The sequence below is a fragment of the Sus scrofa genome, chromosome 10 (genome assembly GCF_054392235.1).
Source record: "Sus scrofa isolate SSC_HxYL_T2T_F1_AM1 chromosome 10, Sscrofa_HxYL_maternal_Yorkshire_Landrace_v2.0, whole genome shotgun sequence".
NCBI classification, from domain to species: domain Eukaryota; kingdom Metazoa; phylum Chordata; class Mammalia; order Artiodactyla; family Suidae; genus Sus; species Sus scrofa.
The window spans coordinates 67514955-67533271 of record NC_139392.1 but is presented as its reverse complement, the minus strand read 5'-3'; the positions used below and the strand labels follow the sequence as shown (position 1 = coordinate 67533271).

Sequence of the window (18317 nt, the reverse complement as noted above, 5' to 3'; positions counted from 1 at the left end):
CTGATGTGGCACAGATTCCTAATCTGACTGTAAGGGCTCAGGTTGCTGTAGAGGGTCAGGTTCAATCCTTGGCTCAGTGCAGTGGGTTAAAGGATCTGGTGTTGCCACAGCTATAGAGCAGTTTGTAGCTATACCTCAACTTAATTCCTGGTCCAGGAGTTTCCATAAATTGGCCCAGGTGCAGCCATAAAAAAAGGAACCCTCCCCCCAAAAAACCAGTAAGGTTGAACACACACACACATTTATACATATACATGTATATTTATATAATTGAAATATATATATATATATACACAGATATATGACTTTGTACCCTGAAAACAGAATCGCTATATTTCCAAGCACCAATGGAATGAAAACTAACCTCATTATCTCCAATGCTATAAAATTAGAAATGAAGTTAAATAAAAATAGAGGCATACTCATAAAAATCTTCTAGCCATCTGTTAATTTTTTCATCTTATTTTAAAAACTTTCATAGAAATCATGACTAAAATGATAGAGGTTAAAGAAAATAACTACAACAAAAATATCAGGGCAAGACAGCAGATCAGATAACTTGAAAACAAATCCACACACACACACACACAAAACCTAGTATTAATAGATTAATTATATATATTTTTTCAGACACAGAGCCAAGTGTACACAATTAAGGTAAATTCCCAGGGCCTGAATTGAAGAAGGCACTGATTATCATAATAGTGAGTGCAATGGCAGGGGGTGGAGGGTAGAGAATAGGATTTTAGACTCAGTAATCAAGGGATCCCACGAATAAGGTGAGGAGTTGAAAATAACACTTCTATGTAAAATTAGATTTTTTTTTCTTTTTAGGGCTGTACCAGTGGCATATGGAAGTTTCCAGGCTAGGGGTCAAATCAGAGCTGCAGCTGCCAGTCACAGTGGCAGCCACAGCCACAGCAATGTGAGATTTGAGTCATGTCTGTGACCTACACCACAGCACATGGCAATGCCAGATCCTTAACCCACTGAGTGAGGCCAGGGATCAAGTTTGCATCCTCATGGCTACTAATCAGGTTTGTAACCCACTGAGCCACAGTGGAACTCCCCAAGGTGGAATTCTTAAGGGCTACAAAAATCTGAAAATCTGTCTACAAATATAGGTAAACAACAAGAAGTTTGTCTTAGCTTGGGGACTGGGTAGAAAAATGTTTCCCTGAGACTTTGTAAACCACAGGCCTGCTCTCATGCACATCTGAAATTTGAAACAATATCATCTTCATAGTCTGTCATGTCTAAGAGTAGAAATTAACAAAAAATACTATCTCCAGCCACTGATAAGCCCCAAAGCATCTGACAGAGAAATATCTATAATCTCTCTAAGGAAGAAGCTCTCAAGCCAGACAAGACATGATTCTCTCACATAAAGACCTCCTAAATTCTCACTAGTTTCCATAATATAAATTGAAAATAAAACAAATGCAACAAGAGAGAAAATGTTTGTGCTTACAAAGGAATGATAATTTGGATAAAATTCTTTTCAATGGCAGCAATATAGCTCAGACATGCAGAGGGTAAATATGTTTAACTTAGAATTCTATACCTAGCTAAACTATCATACAAGAGTGAAGTTAGATATTTCCATATAGAAAAAGGCCAAGAGAGTCAATGACTAACAAATCCTTCAAAAATAGGAAGGAGTGAGGCAATGATATCCTCCCCACATGAACCCTGAATACATCTCTACATACAGGGGGTTAACAGAAGGCTAAGCCAGAGTTCCCACTGTGGTGCAGTAGATTAAGAATCCAACTGTACTGGCTTAGGTTGCTGTGGAAGTGCAGGTTCAATCCTCAGCCCGGTATAGTGGGTTAAAGGATCCCACATTGCCCCAGCTGTGGCATAGGTTGCAGCTCAGATTCAATCCCTGACCTAGGAACTTCTATATGCTGTGGATGTGGCCATGAAAAAAAGAAGACTGATCCACCAAATCTCTCTTAAACACCTTTTATTAAGTATTATGAAGTACTTATTAAGTATTATCCACCTATCTTCATCTTTATGAAGATGCAGCTAGGATAAAACCTGGGTAAGGAATAATAATAATCTCCCACAGAACTTTCTATTTTCTGGAGAAAATAGCCCCCTCCAAAAAAAATTAACCAAAGGCTAGGGAAATGGTTCTAAATCATGGCTGCATATTAGAGTCACCTGAGATGTTTTATTCATTTTTATTTTATTTTTTGGCCATGCTTAGGGCTTGCAAAATTCCCAGGCCAAAGATAGGACCTGTGCCACAGCAGTGACAATACCGGAACCTTAACCACTAGGTCACCAGGGAATTCTGCGTGAGAAGCTTTAGAAGGCTACTGATGCCTGACTGACCCCTAGAATTTCTGATTTAACCAATCTGAGGTAATTAACTTTACGTGTGTGTGTGTGTGTGCGCATGCGCGCGCCTTTTTATCTTATGGAGAAATAAGACATCTTTACCTTAGAAAGGAAGAGTCACAGGTAATTAGCTAAACTATACACAGAATCCTGACCCACAGAAAGTTGAGATAAGGCATGTTTACTGTTTTTACACACTCTGGTTTGGGGTTGTTACAAGACAATAGCTAACTAACATACCTAGTACTTGTAATACAAGGTACTTGGCTTTATGTAAGAATCTGGCTTAAAAAGCATTTGTACTCTCTGAAACCTTTGTCCATACCTGACCATGCTTGACATACGAAGGAAAAATCATTGATTCTGGCCCAGGAAGTCTTCCCTTGAGCCCAGCTTGGCAGCTGGTTGGCCAGGCATCTCTTGTTTTACCACTCTCCATTTTGTCATCTTTTAAAAAGGGTTAATAATTCCTGCCCTACTTTTCTTTCCACAGCCACACCTGCAGCATGTGGAAGTTTCCAGGGGTCAAATCAGAGCCACATCGGTGACCTACACCACAGCTTGCAGCAACGCTGGATCCTTAACCCACTGAACAAGGCCAGAGATTGAACCCACAGCCTCATGGAGACTAGATCGGGTTCTTAACCTGCTGAGCCACAATGGGAACACCCCTGCCCTATTTTTCATAGTCACCATAGCCACCAGTTGAAATCACACAGATGAAAACACTTCCAACAAGTAAATGACTGTACAAACATAAAATGGATAGTTTTAAATAGCCAGACTCAGCCCTGCGGACATTCTTCTCTTCTGTTCCTTTAAATAATCCATTCCTTAGACCAATCTCCACCAGGCTTTTATATGTAGCCTGAGAAATATGATGGATTGCGACTGTGACCACCTGGTTAGGCAAAAAGCAATGCTGAGATGCCACTGTTTATGCAGAGCGTTTTCAGAGCCCTTCCCTCCTCTAGGGAGCTGGCTGTCAGACCACATCCTGCATGTGGAGATGAGCACTTCCTCCCATGAATCAGGGTGGGGCCGAGGTGGAGGTCTTTCCTGGTGTTACTAGTACAACTGAAGCCTCTCCTCTGTTCAGTATACAAAGAAAGTACCTCATGACTTCCTCTAGTCTGGTCTCCAGGGTCTCATCCTTGTCAGGAAATACTGAATTTAGAGAGGAAATGTGTTTGCTAAAATAGAAGTAATAATTAAGTCATGTAAATCAAAATAACAAGATAGGCTTGGGGCTTAAAAAAAAAAAAGAAAATCCCAGTAAACCAAATCTAAATATAATCATATGAATATGCGACTAAGCTCAGTTAGTTAACAAGAATTTTATCAAACAACATGTATCCAGATGTTTTTGTGCTGCTTAAGTGCGGCTCTGCATTTTGTGAAGTGTCCGTAGTGAACTTGAAATACATTAGTGATCAAGAATGGAGAGGGTTCTATTAGAAAAAGATCCCAGTAAATAGTATGTAGTGTATTTGCAAAAAGAAACAGGATGATAAACTTGAAACTGATGAATGAGTAGGAACAGGATGGGAGGTCAGAATGGAAGTGAGCCATCTACAAGTAAACATTTTTGTATCTTTTCTGGATCTTTGAACCATATAAATGTTTTATATGTTAAAAAATTAAATCAAAATGGATTCTTTTAAACCTCAAAATTGAATACAAACAGAAAGCAAATAAACTTAAACGCGTATCAAGTTGATAAAATAACTACAAGGGCAAAAAAGAATTATTTCAAGTAACTTTTGATTTTAAGGAACTTTTGATTCTGCCTATTCCAGATCACTTTTCTCTCTGACATCTGTAATGGAATATATTCTAAGGCCAAAAAGAATGGCAAACAAAACTGAAACTTTACAGACTAAGTTTGTTGATAGTTATGATACTGGTCTTTGTAGTGAGTAACTTTAGGTGTTGCCTTCACTGGATGTGTCTGAGGGTGTTTTCAGATGATATTAACATTTGATTGGTAGACTGGGCAAAGCAGATGGGCTTTTCTAATGTGAGTGGGTCTCATCTAATCCATTGAGGGCCTAAATGGAACTAAAGGTTGATTCTTTCTCAAATAAGATGTGTGTGTGTGTGTGTGTGTGTGTGTGTGTGTGTGTGTGTGTGTATGTATATATAGTGTGTTTCTCTAGAGGGAACCTGACCAATACAGTATTATAATTTCTAAAACAATTTGCATGAAGCAAATAAATAAATATATTGATCTTCTTAGGAAACAAAAGTTTCTATGTAGAAAAAAAGGGGATGAAAATATACAAGAAGCTAAGAAAAAGACTTCTACTGTGACATTTGTGTAGTAAGTATGATTAAGGACTCATGAGTACTTTGAAAATACAACTCCCAGCTTTGTCCAGTGAAATGGCTAGTGGCTGTGAGCACACACGGCACCCAGATTTTGGTTTCTAAACGCTGTTCCCCATTACAAGGGTACATTGGGGGTTTGAAAGCATCATACGTAACCCTAAGAAATTCCCAGCTAGCCAGAGAGAATCATTGTTTCACAGCATGAACCAGAATCACCAATTTTTCAAGTTCCTTGCAAGCTGGATGTTTTTAATTTACTACAGACAAAAACCTCCATAACTTTGAAAGGGTATGGTCCAAGCAAGTTTGATTGAAATATATACATATGCTGGCTTTCCTACTTTTTTGGTGGGAGTCTCTAGATTTTTATTTCTGGTCATGGAGCATAGATAAGACTTGTTGATAGTGGTTGAAGAGCCCTCCAGAGTGGAGATCAGGCCAGGGCACCCTGGCACTTCATTTCTTCCCATGGAATATGCTCAAACTATCTTCTTCTTTTTAAAAAATGTTTATTATAGTTGATTTATAACATTCTGTCAATTTCTGCTGTATAGAAAAGTGACCCAGTTATATATATACATACATTCTTTTTCTCACATTATCCTCCATCATGTTCTATCAAAACTGATTGGATATAGTTATCTGTGCTATATAGCAGGACCTCATTGTTTATCCATTCTAAATGGAATAGTTTGCATCTACCAACCTCAGATTCCCAGTCCATCTCACTCCCTCCCCCTTGGCATCCACAAGTCTGTTCTCTATGTCCATGAGTTTGTTTCTGTTCTATAGATAGATTCATTTGTGCTATATTTTAGATTCCACATATAAGTGATATCATATGGCATTTATCTTTCTCTTTCTGACATTTCACTTAGTATAAGAATTTCTAGTTCCATCTCTGTTGCTGCAGATGGCATTATTTTGTTCTTTTTATAGATGAATAGTATTCCATTGTGTATATGTACCACAACTTCTTAATCCATTCATCTATTGATGGACATTTAGCTTGTTTCCATGTCTTGACCATTGTGGCTAGTGTGCAATGAACACAGGGGTGCATGCATCTTTTCGAATGAAAGTTTTTCCCAGGAGTGAGACTGCTGGACCACATGGTGGTTCTATATTTAGTCTTCTGAGGTATCTCCGTACTGTTTTGCATAGTGGTTGTACCAATTTACATGCTGAAACTGTCTTTTGTAGCAACTTGTCATAAACTCTTTTCCTTAAAAAATAAGCTTATAGACATGTTGTGCTCAAGTTTAAGAGAGTTGCTTTTGTCAACCAAAGTACCCATTTTCACACAAGTCCCAAATGTCTGATGGGCACTAACTATATACACACTAAATACAACTGAAAACACTTTACATTCCTTTTCATCCTAGGGACATGGCTTTGCAGGATGAATATCTGTTGGATGGCACCACAAGCTGGCTCAACCTGCCTTCCTTTTCACACTGACTGCAAAAAGATGTTCAGAGCCAAATGTGAAACTCACCTCCACCTGCATTTGGGGCACTAGTGATGTTTCTCTTATATTAGTCATAGTCCTGTAAGTTGCCTTGAATCCTTCTCGGAGGCACATAACAGGATAAAGAGAACACTGGCTGAACTTAGACCCTGGCAGGAGCTCCTCAAGCGCCAGGATGCTCTCATCTTGGAGCCAAAGATGCCTTGACAATAATTGGGGATCATTTACCTAAGAGCATAGGCCTGGACCCCGATGTAGTACTGTCCTCTAAGAAGAATAAGTCCATGGAAAGCAGCTCTCAGTTGGTCAAGCCAATGCATGAAGCCGCCATGTTGGTTTCTTACAAAGCACAAGTGCACCAAAGAACAGACAGTGCTGCAGGATGTCCCCCATCACAGGGACACTCACAGACCTTTCCAGAGTGCACCAACCAGGAAGCTGAGAGATGTAGGAACTGACCATGCTGAGCACCTGATATACACTGAGTGCATCAACCTGTAACAGACCTGCAGTAGAACATTCTTACACACAAAGAAACTGAGGCTCACAGAAAATAAGTTGCCCAAGGTCATGCATCTGCAAAGCAAGAATTAAGACCCTGGTGGGCCTTATTAAAAGTCCTGGCTCACTGTAGCAGGTTTGCAGGCCTGTCTGTCCTTACCTCCATTTCCCAAGTGTCACATGTGTGAATGTCACTTTGACCCATGATGAGGAAGAAGATGTGAAGTCTAGAAAGTATTTTAATTCTTTGGAGGAAAAGAACCTTAAAAACATAAAGCCATGTGTAATGAGGCTAGAGAACCCCTAGATGACTGTCTGGTTTGATTTTGGGTCCCTGTGAAAATTAGGGAGCAAATGTCAAAGAACAGATCTTGCCCTCTGGCATCTGTAGATGTCACAAAAATTCATGGAAACACAGGAAAAGTCCTGCAGACTTTTGTAACCATCGCGTTTAAATGCCGCAACGGGGCCTGCATGGAGGTGGCCACAGCATCAGCATCTGGCACCATCAGCCCCATCAAGATGCCTGGAACACAGGTAGTCCAGGACACAGCCAGCCCTCTCCTCCTCCTCCTCCCACATCCTCCTTGGGAACTGTGGTTCCCCGTCTGGGCTGCTGACACCACACCCAACCAGTGGATTCCACACTCAGACCTCCCCTGGAATCCCCAGGCAAACTTGCTTCAGAGCATGAGCTTTACACTTCTCAGACTCCTCAGAGCACTCCCAGGGAGTGTCCTGAAACATTATCACCCCCTCCAAAGACAATCCATAGGCTTCTCAGTTTGTTTATTTGTTCATTTCCTTTTTAGGGCCCTACCTGAGGCACACGGAAGTTCCCACGCTAGGGGTCAAATCAGAGCTGCAGCTGCTGGCCTACACCACAGCCATAGTAATGCCAGATCTGAGCTGCATCCGTGACCTACACCACAGCTCACAGCAACACCAGATCCTTAAACCACTGAGAGAGGTCAGGGATCAAACCTGCATTCTCACAGATACTAGTAGGGTTCATAATTGAGCCACAGCAGGAAATCTGGCAATGGCTTTTTAGATAAAACACCAAAGGCACAATTCATAAAAGAAAGAACACATAAGCTGGACTTCATGAAAATTTTAAACTTTTGCCCTGCAAAAGATAGTGTCATAAGAATAAGAGCATAAGTCACAAACTGGGAGAAAATACTTGTAAAATACACATTTGAAGAACTGTTATCTGAAACACAGAAAGAACTCTTAAAACTGAACAAGAAAATAAACTACCTGCTTAAAAATGGGCAAAATATCCTGAGACACTTCATCAAAGATTATATATAGAGCTGGCAAATAAGCATGTGAAATATGCTCCACATCACAGGTCAAATTAAAATAACAATGAACTATTACTACATACACATTACAATGGCCAAAATCCAAATACTGACAACACCAAATGTTGGCAAGGACACAGAACAATAAGAACTCTCATCCATTGCTGGTGGAAATGCAAAACAGTACAGCTATCTTGGAAGACATTTTGGCAGTTCCTTACAAAACTAAACATACTCTTATCATATGATCCAGAAATTGTGCTTGTTGGTATTTACCCAAAGGAATTGAAAACTTATGCCCACACAAAAGCTTTACATGGATGTTTATAGCAGAATTATTCATATTTGCTAAAACTTTGGAAGCAAACAAGATGTCCTTCAGGAGGTGAATGGATGAATAAACTGTGGTACATCCAGACAATGGGTTAATATCTGCCAAGAAAAAGAAATAACCTATCAAACCATGAAAAGACCTGGAGAAAACTTAAATGCATATTACTAAGTGAAAGAAGAGAATCTGAAAAGGCTATGCAGTGATTTTAATGATGTGACATTCTGGAAAAGGCAAAACTATGGAGACAGTAAAATGGTCAGTGGTTGCCAGGAGTTGAAGTGGACAGGGATGACTAGGCAGAACATAGGATTTTCAGGACAATGTAACTATTCTATTTGACACTATAATGATGGATACATGTGCCCAAACATTTTCCAAACCCACAGAACACCAAGAGTGAACCCTAATGTAAGCTCTGGCCTTTGGGTAACTATGAGGCATCAAGGTAGGTTCATGAGTTGCAACCCCACTCTGGTGGGAGCGTTGACAATGGGGGGATGGGGATATGAGAAATCTCTGTACCTTCTCCTCAGTTTTGCTGTGAATCTAAAACTGCTCTCAAGTCCTTTGACTCCTTTTTTTTTCTTCTTTTCTTTTTCTTTTTAGGGCCTCATTGGCGGGGTACGGAAGTTTCCAGACTAGGGGTTGGATCAGAGCTGCTGCTGAGGCCTAAGCCACAGCCATGGCAACACCAGATTCGTAACCCACTGAGCGAGGCCAGGGATCGAACCCACATCCTCATGGATACTAGCTGGGTTCTTAATCCACTGAGCCACAACAGGAACTCCTCAAGTCCTTTAGGAAAAGGGCTTTCACCTACATCATTGTATAACCCGGCAAATTATGTTTCTTATAAAAGGCTTCCTTTTTTTTCCCCTAACCCTTTCATTGTTATTCAGATATTTTTGCCTTGGAAGTGGTGTAAATTCTACTCTCCCTCCTATAATTTTTCATTTAAATAACTCACACTTAGCCTTAATGATAATAGCAGGCACTTTACTTAAGATTTCTTATTGAAAATGCAAAAGAGATCGTATGATCCCAACTTTGCAATCTGGCTGCTCATCCCCTGGGCTGTGTGCCTCCCAGTCCTTGTCACTTCAGCATCTCCTACCTTGACCTCTATTACTCCACCTGACTCTGATCCCCTTCTCCCACCCTGTGGTTTTGTATCCTTTCCAAGAAGAGCGCTCACACCTCAGGATCTGACTCCTGTGAAACCAGTCAGTCCTCAGGGACATGAGGCAGGCCCTGCCTCCAGGACCCCTGCTTGGGGCTGGCCCCTCTCCACCAGTTCCACCTTGGCCCTTTCTGGAAGCAAAGCGAATCTGACCCTAGGAGTACTTGCCTCACTGAGTCAGAAAACACATGCTTTGCAATTCAAGAGGATGTCACAGGCAGGGCTGTGCATGTAGCAAGAGAGAGGAATGTGGGTGGTGGCCCCGAAACGAGCTGCTGATAGAGGGTCCACTCGGGGAAAATGAGAAGGTCTTTGCTCACCAGCCGCCAGAACCAGAGGTTGTTTTCTTCCCAGGTGGATGCAAACTGCAGATACACTGGCTATCAGAAGAGGACGTGAACTTTTGCAAAAGCAAAAGAATGCCCAGCTTCAAGTTCCCTGTGGCACAATGGAATCAGAGGCATCTCTGCAGCACCAGGTCGCAGATTCCCTTCCCAGCCCAGCACAGTGGGTTAAAAGATCATGGATTGTTGCAGCTGTGGAATAGGTCACAAATGCAGCTCGGATCTGATCCCTGGCCTGAGAACTCCATACGCCAAAGAAGAAGGGGGGGTGGAGAAAAGAATGCCCGGCTTGAAAGTTAATCATAAGACCATTCAGGGCAGAAGCTGGCCATTCTTTGCAAGATGGCCAGATCGCCAGCAACTCCAACTCACAAACCCAGGACTGGTCTGGGTTGAGGGTGAAGAACTGCAGTGGGGCCTGGGCCTGAGAACTATTCCCACCTTCATGAAAAGTGGGGCGGGGCAGGGGAGCTGGGAGGGCATCGTGGAGGAGGGGGGCTGCAGAGCTACAGGCTGCAGGTTTTGGCTGGGAGACTCACATTATAACCTACTTCATAGTTTATATGCTGAAGTAGTTAATTCAACTCTCTTTTTTTCAGGGTGGTGGGGAGGAGAGGGTCTGGGAAGAGAGGGAAGGAAGGGAGGCCAAGAACAAGTCATCTGACAACCTTTGAATTAGGTGTCTTCGCTGTATTGGAAAAAAAAATATTTGGCTGCTGGCTTAAAACCTAAAAACCTTGAGAAAAAGAGTAAACAAAGCACAGTAGATGGGTACCCTGGGGGAGGTTGGAGCACCAGATCAGAACTGCAAAGGCAAACTTGAACTCTCTTTGAAGTCTTGGGCTTGGTCTTTGAAATTCATCCAATTTTGCATCCTGCCCATTCATGTTTATTTTAATATGAAAATAATATTCTTTCTCCTCCAAAATCTTCACACACAACCCAGTGCTCCAGGAGGATGCAGACAGGAGTGCATAATCCAGTTTCATCTGTCCAAGGATTTGAAGAAGTGGGTATCCAAAATCTCCATGCATTTGGAACAATTTCCAGTTGACAGTATGGCTGCCATGGGTGAAACACACAGGAGTGCGGACCCCCGGTGCTGCGTGACACTGGGACAGAGAGGACCTCTCTCTAGGGGAAGATGGCCAGAGACACTGGAGCCCACCCTCTGTAAGTCACACTAGGGAAAACCGTTCTATCTGGTGGTAGATCAGACTGCCAGTACCTTGTTAGGGTCTTAGTTCCTTGTCAGCATCTGCATTAGTTCAGGTAGGTGGGGCTGTGACAACACAACAAACGCAAACATGCTATGTCTCGACACAAGAGAACCATCACCATCCAAAGAGGTCCAGGCACTCCACGTTCACGTCCAAGAACCCAGGCTGGAGGTGGCCATGCCATCTTTAACATGTGACTTCCAAGGTCGCGCGGGGGTGCCACCCCAATCACCAGGAAGAGGAAAAAGGCCTGTCAGAGAGTGAGAGCTAGTTTTCAGGCCTGCAAGGGAGACGCAGCCCACTCACTGTCAGTCATGTGATCACACTGAATCGCAAGGAAGCCTGGGAAAGGAAGCCTGTCTGTACATTCAGCAGGAAAAGGGAAACATAGATTGTGTAGAATAGTACTTGTTGCCAACAATGCTCAAGACCAGGAAGTCCCAGGAAGCAGTGTATATTAATTTCAGATTGATTAAATAATGAGATAGTTGCTACAAGGGGCATCAGCACATTTCTAGATGATTCCAGGCCCTCTTCAATATTCCAGGTATGTTACAGAGGTTCAGCGCCAAATCAATGAGCTATTGGAAAGATCACTGAAGCCTTTTCTGCACGTCATTTTTTTTTTCTTTTTCTTTTTGTCTTTTTGCCTTTTCTAGGGCCACTCCCACGACATATGGAGGTTTCCAGGCTAGGGGTTGAATTGGAGCTGTAGCTGCCGGCCTACGCCACAGCCACAGCAGTGTGGGATCCGAGCCGCATCTGCAACCTACACCACAGCTCATGGCAATGCTGGATCCTTAACCCAATGAGCAAGGCCAGGGATCGAACCCGCAACCTCATGGTTCCTAGTCAGATTCATTAACCACTGAGCCACGACGAGAACTCCAATTTTTTTTTCTTATTTATTTATTTCTTTATTCTTCTTTTTAGGGCCACTCCTGTGGCACGTGGAAGTTCCCAGGCTATAGCTGAATCAGAGCTATAGCTGCCGGCCTACCCCACAGCCACAGCAATGACAGATCCAAGACGTGTCTGCGACCTACACCGCAACTCACAGCCATACTGGATCCTTAACCCACTGAGTAAGGCCAGGGATGGAACCCGCATCCTCATGGATACTAGTCAGATACGTTTCTGCTGAGCCATGACAGGAACTCCCACATATGGATTTTTAAATGACAACCCTTAATGCCAAAGGGAGTGGGTAAATGGGCGCATTCTTTTAAAATGTTGACTGTCAGGTGAACTGGAAGACCGTTCTCAGTACAGTTTGCAACATGTACAAAAAGCCTTAACACATACACACCTAGCAATCACGCTTTGAAAAAATAATCAGATACCATGTGCATGCAGTTATCTGAAAGAATGTGCTAAGGAATTATTTACAATACCAAAAACCTGAGATCTAAATACCCACCAATTAATTATATTACTACTATAGCTACTGCTACTAATAATAGTGATAAAATGGAATATTTATTAAGAGTTTATTATGTAGCAGGCATTGTTCTACATGCTTTACTGATGAACATATTCTGGTCTCCATTATAACTCTATGAGACAGGTATTTTAACCAGCCTCACCTTACAGATGAGAAAACTCAGGTACACAGAATTTAGTAACTTGCTGAAAGTTACCCAGTGATCAAAGGGAAGAGACCCCTTCATTTTTTTTTTTTTTTTGGAAGGTACTATTTTCGGTGGTTTGTCCCCCTGCCCCAAATGCTTTTATTGGGGATGCTCATGACTGTTGAGAGCCAAAGGCCAAGGGCACAGACAGGGCAATGCTAAGACCCTGGTAATGACCATCACGGCAAGTAAGTCCTCTCCTTCAGCCTGACCCGGGCTGTTCTATTTTGGTCACCTCTCTTTAATCTTCTATCACTCCAGTGCTTAACCTTTGGCAGAAGACAGAAGGACAATGGAAAGGGGGTAAGAGTATGTATCCAATCCAAGCAGTGGACATTGGGGCAGAGTTTTCTCTAAAGGCCACAATGTTTCCCCAGGTCACCTGCTCTCCCAGAACCTTGCCACTGCCCTCCTAGGAGGTGATTCCTGCAGAACCACCAGGACACATGGCACTTATAAGATTTTGAAGCCAAAAAAACATGTTCTAGGGAATATTGTGTCTTAACAACATGAAATAGTCTGTATTGTAAGCCCTAATATTGTCAGCACACATCTGTATGTCAGTATAAAAGTTGTGTACACGGGTACATGGGGTACATTTAGCTGCAGGAACAAGTATGGCTACACCAGACCCTGAAATCTGAACAATCGTTCCTTTGGGTACCAAGATCGTAGGGAACTTTTTTCTTTGTGCTTACTTTTCATATTTCTACAAGGAACACATGATACTCATGCAATTTGAAGCAAAGCACTTGTACTTTTTTTTTTTTCAGATTCTTTTCCCATACAGATTATCACAGAATATTGGGTGGAGTTCCCTGTGCTATACAGCAGGTGGCCGTTGGCTAGTCATTCCATATACCACAGTGTGCATATACCGAGCCCAAACCCCCAGTCCATCCCTTCCCTGCTACTCATCTCCTTTGGTAACCGTGGGTTTTTCAAAGTCTGTGAGTCTGTTTCTGTTCTGCAAATAAGTTCATTTGTATCCTTTTTTAAAGATTCCACCTATAAGTGATATAATATGATGTTTGTCTTTCATTGTCTGACTAACTTCACTTAGTATGATAATCTCTAGGTCCATCCATGTTGTTGCAAATGGCATTATTTTATTCTTTTTATGGCTGAGTAATATTCTATTGTATGTATGTACCCCATCTTACTTTATTTTTTTTAGGGCCACACCCACAGCATATGGAGGTTCCCAGGCTAGGGGTTGAATCAGAGTGGCAGCTGCTGGCCGACACCACAGCCACAACAACGCCAGATCCGAGCGGCAGGGTCAGTTACCTACACTGCAGCTCACGGCAATGCTGGATCCTTAACCCACTAAGCGAAGCGGAGGATTGCAACTGCATCCTCATGGATAGTGGTCAGGTTCATTAGTGCTGAGCCACAATGGACATTCCATTTTATGTTATTTTTATTAGAGTATAGTTGATTTATAGTGTTGTATAAATTTCTGCTGTACAGCATAGTGACAGTCATATATATATATATATATACACACACACACATACATTATATGAGAGATAAATATATCCCAAGAGATTGGATATAGTCTCCTGCGCTGTACAGCACTTGCACTTGCAAAGATTAACAAAAACAAATATGGTTGGTAGGGTGGATGTGGTGGGGGTCAGAGAGGGAAGGCATCTCCTGCCTTCCCAGCTGGAAGCTTATTTGCTTCTGAGGCTTCCTGGTCAGCAGAGCCTAACGTCATGTGTCCCCAGCACCCGAGCCAGCCAGGTTCCTTTCCGTCAACAGCATCTCCAGCTGGGTCTCTTGTCCAAGGGGCAGTCCCTTAGCCTTTGTTTTCTTGGTCCAATCGGAGAAGATGCTTGATTACTTGAGGAGTCATGTAGGTATTTCCCTTTATGTCATCTGAGGAAATGAGGCCAGGTGTACAGTCCACAGGGGGAGACAATGGAGGTTCCTTATATTCATCCCACAGATGTTGACTGGACCCCTACCGTGAGACACACACCATCTTTCAGGTCAAGCAACCTTGCACTCAAGGATAGTAAACTAAGTCAGCTCTTCCAATACATTCTTCTTTTTTTTTCCCCCCCAGGCTGCACCCAAGGCACGTGGAGGTCCCCAGGCTAGGGGTCTCATCAGAGCTACAGCTGCCAGCCTACACCATGGCCACAGCAACGCAAGATCTGAGCCGTGTCTCTGAGTCTACACCACAGCTCACGGCAACGCTGGATCCTTAACCCATCACGCAACGCCAGGGATTGAACCAGCATCCTCATGGATGATGGTTGGGTTCATTAACCGCTGAGCCATGAAGGGAACTCCTTCCAATACTTTCTTTGGGTGCTTTTTTTTTTTTTTAATAAAGTCACAAAATAAAGTTAACTTTGATATAGATATGAACCATAAATGCCTCCTATGGTAAGATTTTAAAAGTTCTATGTGTGAGAATAAGAGTTTCCTGGTAAGCTCATATTACCAATATATGTCCAAACAATTATTTGACTGTGACTCACTTAGATTCTTTACTGAGTTCCTCAGTCTTCAGTCACACCCTGAAGCATCCATTCTCATCCCTGAAATGAAATAAGGGCTGCAGCACAGAGAGACTGCTCCTTTGCAATGTTACCAGCGGCATCCTTTGGATGGAGACATCCTCCCTAGTGGAGCTTTAGAAAACGCTTCCTGCTGAAAGCACATCTGTGACCTCAGACTTGCCCAAGTCTGAGGAGGCTGACGTTCTTCAGATTTAAACCCGCCCTTGGGAAACACCCTCAGCCATTTGTGGTGCTGATGCTCAATTCTTTTCTATCTCCTCTGTTTCCTGGAAGGAAAGAAATCTCTCCTCTCTGAGAGAAGTGTGGGCAACAAGTTTCTTAAAAATCCACACTTTTCTCTCCATGGACAGGAGCGAGCACCTCCTCCAAACACTGAAGGGACAGACAGGATGTATGGACTTGTGGCTTGTGCAGTTCCCCAAAAAACATTTATTTCATGACAAGTTAAGCATGTGCTGACATGTCACATGGAATCTCGGAGTGCTCTGCCATCACAGAGACAGCAGAGGATCATGAAGTGGCCTTTTCACGTCTGGGTCAGATGGGCTGAGAAAACGAGCTACAAGCAGCCCTGGAACAAGCGGGGTCACCCTCAGATCATCAGCTGGACCCTGAGGGAAAAGGGTTTTATTTTCAGCCAAGCAAAGTTCCAGTCGCAGAACCGTCTGTGGATGCCAGACCATTTCTCCTCTGAGCCTTTTCCAGCTCAGGAAGTTGTCCTGACATGGATTTTTCATGGGTCCAGTGCAGAGCCTACACGCTTTAGGCAGCACAGCGCTCTATGAGACTGGATGGAAAGGCACTCACAGTGGGCAGCTCTGGGTTGGAGGTTATGAGCCATTTTTTTTTTTCTCCTTTATTATGTTTTCAATTTTCAAAATTGTCTACAGGAGCACATATCACATTTAAAATTCTTAAAATGAACTTCAACAGTCGATGGCAAGCTATATGGAAAAGGCAATGAGTCTCTATAGAGACCCCAAGGCCGCTGAGTTCTCAAGATGCCAGGAGACTTCTTGTGGTTTGTGCCCAGGAGGGGGATTTTTCCAGAAGAGCCTTTCAGAAAGTGCTATGGAGCACAGTTGACTAAAACCCTCTGTGCAAGGACCTCCACTCCTAGGGTGGTGATCTGTGACATAGCAGAGCAGTAGGGGAAGGAAAAGCTAGCTTGACTCTCTGAAACTACATAGTTTGTTGGTCATTGTGTGACAGATACATAGCTCTATAATCTCCTACATTAGTAGCCAATAGACCAGCAACGTTTTGAAAGAAAAGAAAACCACTGAGCTCCCTCTGCAGGTCAATGATAGTATTAACATTGTCTTCTGGCAGAATCCAAGAACCCTTGTCCACCAAGCTGCAGTTAATTTAAAATGAAATGAAATGTGCCGACACCGAAACAAACAAACAAACAAAAAATACCAACAACAAAAATCTAAACTAAAAAACCCCACTTGATCCTGCAGTAGAACAAGACAGTATTTTAAACAAGGACAGAAAAAAGAAACAGCCCTTGTAATTGCAATTCCACAAAAAAATGTAGCGGGGGTGGGGGTGGGGTGAGGCGCTGGGAGGATGATTAAAATAACATTACCAGCTCAAAAGCCAAAACTAAGGCTTCAAGGCAGCATTTCTAGCTCCAGTGGACAAGGGCCTCCCTCACATTCTAAAGTGGCTTCTTGGAACCAGAATTGGTAAAGCATAGGTGACAGCATCAAATGGGATCTCTTTGTCCTTCTTGCATCTCTAAACGTTGGTCAGCTTCTTGATATCAAGCTCTGTGAAATTCTCATCAGTAAAATGAGAGTGGCTTAGAGCATGTCTCAAGAGTCCTTTAAGTTCTAACAGAAAAGGAGCAAATACGTGATAGCAATAATACGTATTTGGTACTAAGCTGTAGATTAAAGAGTGAATGGCTTTCACCCACAGGGTGGTGGTGGCTTGGAAAGCAGCAAACCTGGGGCTGAGTCCCTCTTGGCCACATTGCCATCAGTGAGCCTTTGGAAGGTCCCGTCTCTTTTTTGTGTGTGTGTGTGTGTCTTTTTAGGGCCACACCAGCAGCATATGGAAGTTCCCAGGCTAGGGATCAAATCGAAGCTGTAGCTGCCGGCCTATGCCACAGCCACAGCAATGCCAGATCCGAGCCGAATCTGCAACCTACACCACAGCTCACGGCAACGCCGGATCCTTAACCCAGTGAGCGAGGCCAGGGATCGAAACCGCAACCTCATCGTTCCTAATCGGATTCCTTAACCACCGAGCCACGATGGGAACTCTGGAAGGTCACTTCTTTTAGGTCAGTTTACTTACTGGTAAGAGTGGGAATATCAACAACAGTCGGTTGGAAGACACAATGAAGAGAAGTCCCCATTTTCCTAGCAGCAATAATAAGGATAAACTACCTAGGAATTCAGCTAACAAGAAATGGGAATGATTTATATGAAGAACTTTAAGCATTCGACTGAGGGAAACAAAAGAAAATCAAGCGCACAAAGTTTATCCTGTTCTCGGGTAAGTGGACTCAACATCATATGGCTGTTAATTCTTCCTAAATTAATCCATTAATTTAACACAATCCCAATTTTTTTTTTTCTTTTTAGGGCCGCACCGTGGCATATGAAGGTCCCAGGCTAGGAGTCAAATCGGAGCTGCAGCTGCCAGCCTACACCACAGCCACAGCAACGCAGGATCCAAGCCACATCTGCAACCTACTTACACCACAGTTCATGGCAATGCCAGATCCCTGACCCACTGAGCGAGGCCAGGGATTGAACCCGCATCGTCATGGATACTAGCCAGATTTGTTCATGCTGTGCCACGATGGGAATTCCTACACTGCCAATTTTAAAAACCAATCAGTTTATGTTGGAACTTGACAAATTGATTGTAAAGTTTATATAAAAAAAGTTAACAAAAATAGCTTGGGAGGCTTCTGAAAAATAAGAGTAATAAGAGGGATACAAGTCCTTCTAGATACCAAAACAAACTACAAAGCTATAATTTAAATGGTTTGGTTAAACCATTTGTTAAAAACAGTTTGGTACTGACACGTTGAGGTCTATTTCTGACCTTCTATATTATTCTAGACAAATCAATAAGATAATAT

At 42.7% G+C, this 18317-nt stretch overlaps 1 protein-coding gene across 24 annotated transcripts in view; it reads right to left on the bottom strand.

Annotated features, from left to right (window-relative positions):
* MTPAP (mitochondrial poly(A) polymerase) overlaps positions 1 to 18317 on the bottom strand; it is a 133287-nt gene that overhangs the window by 62273 nt on the left and 52697 nt on the right. For 2 of the 24 annotated variants that reach the window (XR_014817104.1, XR_014817090.1), the window contains exon 11: positions 8875 to 11293. The exons of 21 other annotated variants lie outside the window; for them this stretch is intronic. The gene's annotated coding sequence lies outside the window, so the exon portion shown is untranslated. Of the gene's footprint in view, positions 1 to 8874; positions 11294 to 13837; positions 14644 to 18317 lie in introns of those variants that run through there. One more of the 24 variants, XR_014817089.1, reaches the window with a different exon arrangement.